Source organism: Lathyrus oleraceus, chromosome 3, assembly GCF_024323335.1.
Source record: "Lathyrus oleraceus cultivar Zhongwan6 chromosome 3, CAAS_Psat_ZW6_1.0, whole genome shotgun sequence".
Lineage (NCBI taxonomy): Eukaryota > Viridiplantae > Streptophyta > Magnoliopsida > Fabales > Fabaceae > Lathyrus > Lathyrus oleraceus.
In genome coordinates this window covers 344,173,829-344,178,731 of record NC_066581.1, presented here as the reverse complement: position 1 = coordinate 344,178,731, position 4,903 = coordinate 344,173,829, and positions in this window count along the sequence as shown.

Below are 4,903 nucleotides of genomic sequence, written 5' to 3'. Positions count from 1 at the left end.
GCTGCAGGAGAGAAAATTCCGCAGCCAATACACCCTTTGACATATCTTAGGATCCTCTTGACGGCTGCCAAGTGAGACACCTTCAGTCTCCCCATGAATATACTCACAATACAGACACTAAACGCCAAGTATGATCGCAAATCACAAATAACGCAAGGATCCAAACATCCCCTATACTGAGTTAGATCAACATCTATCTCATCCTCATTCTTCGAAAACTGTAGCCTTGGTTCAGCCGAGTAATGACAGCATTGTAATGCTCCCTTTCAAACTTCTTCAATATCTCAAGTGCATACCTTATTTGGTGCATGAGAAGTCCCATTTCCGTTGTTGCCCGTTATCAACAAGTCGTCTACATATAGACAAAGAGTAATCACTATTTCACCTATATCCGTCTTCACATACACGCCATGTCCGGATACACATTTCTTGAAGCCAACCTCATTTAGGAAACCATCAATTCTCTTGTTACAAGCTCTTGCAGCTTGCTTCAAACCATACAACGTTTTCTTTAACTTGTAGAACTTTAGCTCTTGGTTTTTCACAAAAAAACCAATAGGTTGTTCTACATACATCTCTTCTTCAAACGACCCCTTCAAAAATGCATATTTGACGTCCATTTAGTAGATGGGCCAATTGTTGTTATTCGTAATACCAATAACTAGCCTAATGGTTTCAATCCTAGAAACCAGTGTGAATACCTTTTCAAAGTCTATGTCTTCTCTTTGAAAGAATCCTTTTGCAAAAAATCGAGCCTTATGTTTGACTATTTCACCCTTGGAATTTGCCTTCACTTTGAACATCCATCTCACACTAATTGGCTTCTTTCCGTCCGGTAAATCAACCAACTCCCAAGTAATGTTCTTCTCAATAGATTCCATCTCATCCTTTATATAAAAAATACATTTTTGATCACTTAAAGCCTCTTCCGTTTTAACGAGTTTAAATTCGGCCATATGTGCAAATGGACGAAATCACCATCATCATTGAATTTGTTGTCTCGGAATAGCTCACAATCTTAGAGTCTTTGAGGAAAATCTATTTTCCTTGTTGATCTTCTCACATTCTCTTTAATTTAGGCTTCCGTATCATGCATTTATGCACTTCCCGTATATACAGAATCTGAATTTTCGGACCTGTAACAGGTTATATGTTTTACGTAACGGGTTACAGGCTACTACAGTGGCTTCATCTCATTCAAAATGATGTATCGGCTGATCACAACCCTTATGTTTGCTGCATCATACAACTTGTAACCACCGATAGAGCGATACCCTACATGTATCATAATTTCTCCCTTATCATCCAACTTCTTTCTAAGCATCCCGGAACATGTCGATACACTATAAAACCAAAAATCTCAAATGGTTCAGATTCAGTTTGAATCCCGACCATGCTTGCTCTGGTGTTACCTTCTCAAGCTTCTTTGTTGGACACCTATTCAACAAATAGGAAGTCGTGGATACCGCTTCTTCCCATAACTCTTTTGGCAAGTTCTTTCCCTTTATCATGCTTCTTACCATGCTGATGATCGATCGATTCTTCCTTTCGGCAACACTGTTTTTCTGCAACATATAAGGTGGTACAACCTCATGTATAATCATTTCTTGATCACAAAACCTCTCAAAGTCTTTTGAGACATATTTGCCTCCACCATCCATTTTGAGAACTTTGAGCTTGTGACCGCTTTGTCTCTCAACCATGGACTTGAACTTCTTAAACACTTTAAATACCTCATCCTTTCTATTGATTAGGTATGTCCATATATTTCTACTATGATCATCAATGAATGTGGAAAAATATTTATTGCCACCAATAGATTTTACTTGCATCGGGCCACACACATCCAAATACACCACTTGAAGGTAATTCTTACTTCTATAACCTGCATCCTTGCTGAATTTACCCTTATGTTGCTTCGCTTGCACACATTCTCCACAAATTTCAGCCGATGTGTTTATCAATGGAAGCCTCGTTACCATTCCGTTCTTGTGCAAATCTTTGAGATCTCATAAATTGAGATGCCCAAGACGATAGTTCCGTATCCACTCTTCTGGACTTGCCACTGTAGCAAGAAATCTATGCTTCATAACCTTCAGTTCAACCTTGAAGGTTCTATTATAAACCATAGGAGCTTTAAGGACCAAAACTTTATTTGCATCCATAACACATAACCCCTTGTTTTCCATGTAAATCTTGTAATCCTTCTCAAGCAATTGATCAATACTTATAAGGTTACATTTGATTCCTGGAATATACAATACATCTTTGATCAAGGAATTTCCACCATCCCTTGTCATGATCAAAACATCACAGATCCCATCGGCCACAAGAGTGGTGTCATCCACGAACTCCACTTTGTTCTTCATGGTACGATTGATTTTAACAAACCAATCATTTATCCCAATCATATGAGTAGAACAACCTGAGTCCAAATACCACTTTGTACTGGACTCCTTCTCTTATAGTCACCATGACATTTTCTTATAACCGATTAACGCTTTCATGTAACCTGTTATAACCTATTTTTGCAGCATTCCCAAAATTGATGATGTTATTGTCTCGCGGCCTACTGCTACTGCATTCTCCTCCTGTGATCATGACCAAAAGTGTATTCTCCTCATAAAACTCTTGTCTAGCAACCTTGGCTTCACCTCATTGAGATTTCTTCTTTACCGCCATTTTTATTCCAGTTGTTCTCACTCTTTGACAAGTCGAATTCTCAGAACTTTGGGACTCTCTTCCATCAAAATTCTGAAAATTCCCCTTACTCTTCATGGGCCATTTTTCTTTCGACCCCTTGTCCTTCTCATTGAAGCGAGCCTACAAAGAGATCTCCGCCTTTTCCTTATCATTATTTCTCCGCATGCCTTCACTTGATTCACTAATCGAGTGATTATTGTTGTGAAATCGTTGATTGACTCCTTTTATTCCATTTGAATCAATTCAAGTTGACATTTGTTAATTTATAACCTCACCATGTTCGCCTTATCACCCCCACATATGTCTTCTCTAAGATTTTCTACGCTTGCTTTGACGATTTGCAATCACCAACTTTCTCAAAGTTGTCACCGTCTATACATTGATGGATAAAAAATAGTGCCTTGAAATCTTTCTTCTTTTCTTCCTTATGTGTTGCTCGTTGTGCATCCGTTACACATTGGACAAGGGATTCACTCCGTTCTTGATCACTTCAAGAACATCTTGGTACCCAAACTACACTTTCATTTGTTTGCATCATTTACCGTAATTCTTCCCATCAAGGATGAGTAGGTTTGCAAGGATTCTTTCGTTGGAGACAAAACTCATGTTGCACACTAGGTGTTTGTGGATCAGAACCAGACTCTTGATGTCAAATGTTAGAATTTAGAATCACAAGATTGCTGAATGATGGAGAAAATAGAGTGTGGATAAGGAAATTAAGAGAGAGAGAGAGAGAGAGAGAGAGAGAGAATATTTGCATTAAATATTGTTAAAGATGCCTCCAAGATATTTTATACAAATATTACATAATGATTGAGATACATGTCACATAAACAAATAATTGAAACAACTGAAGACTCAGACTTATAATCAATTACACAAAACATGTAATCGATTACCGCTGATACAAAATTAATTCCCTTTTAATAATCGATTTCACTTACTATGCTTTCTTTGTTTTTTCAATCCATAAGTGAGTTTTGTCATGCTATAATTTTTTTATGCATATGGTGGTTAAAAGACTAACATAAACAATTATAAATTGAAATGACCAACTATAAAAAAAAAGGTATATCAAATAACTAGTTTGTTTAATACACTTAAGTTAAAAAAATCATACAATGTACTTGGCCTTTGTCATTGTCATCAAAATAAAGGAAAGGTTGTTGTTTTTCGAACTACATCTTCTCTTACAATCTCTTTTCATTGGATATATAATGTCTACTAATTTTGATTATTATCTTTGATTTAACATTGGATAGGCGTGGGTAGACAAGGGATCCACTTCTGTTCTACAAAATATTTTTATTAGTTCTAATTATAAAACAAAAGTTGACTTATATATATATATATATATATATATATATATATATATATATATATATATATATATATATATATATATATATATATATAAAATTTAATAAACTTAATTTTTTTATTTTTTTTATAAATAGAATTAGAGGGAGTAATGTTGATAAAATGTTGAACATGGTTTTCTAAGATATGCATAACTTTGAAATTTTACTTATTTTTTTTAAGGTAAAAGAAAGCTTATAGGGCCCATAATCTATTTAGAAGATTCATTTATACTAGCTCCATCATTGAACGTACCCCGCCATCATTTTATAGTAAGATGACTTACTCGAATAGGTATCATTATGATGACATAAGGTTCTTTAATTTGACTATAATATAATTATGTTGCTTCCACCTTCAACATGCTAATTAAAGCGAATCTAAACAATTTCCCACTATGTATTAGAAAAATTGTGTGGTTAATTACTTACATTTATTCCTCCTCCATGTTAGTTGGGTTAAGAATTTGATAAAGAAAAAAGAGAAAGTTAAGCAGAGATTCTAAATTCACTAACTAAAGCTATTTAAAGAACAAACAATAGATGAGAAACATAAACCAAATAAGATTCTGATTTACATGCATAAACGAATTATTTTCCTTTTTTACTTTTCTTTTTATCTTTGGAAGGTGTAAAGAAGACTAGAAGTTTAGAAATCACAAAATTCTTAGACCAAGAAATGCATTTACATCCGGTTAAATTTTTTTCTTTTTTACGGTAAATACATTATGCATTAGATAAAATAGATCAAATACAAACCTGAAATGCGATGTGTTATACAATGTGGTAGAACATTTTCCATCTATATTTTAATAACAAAATTAATAACTAAGTCAATCAAA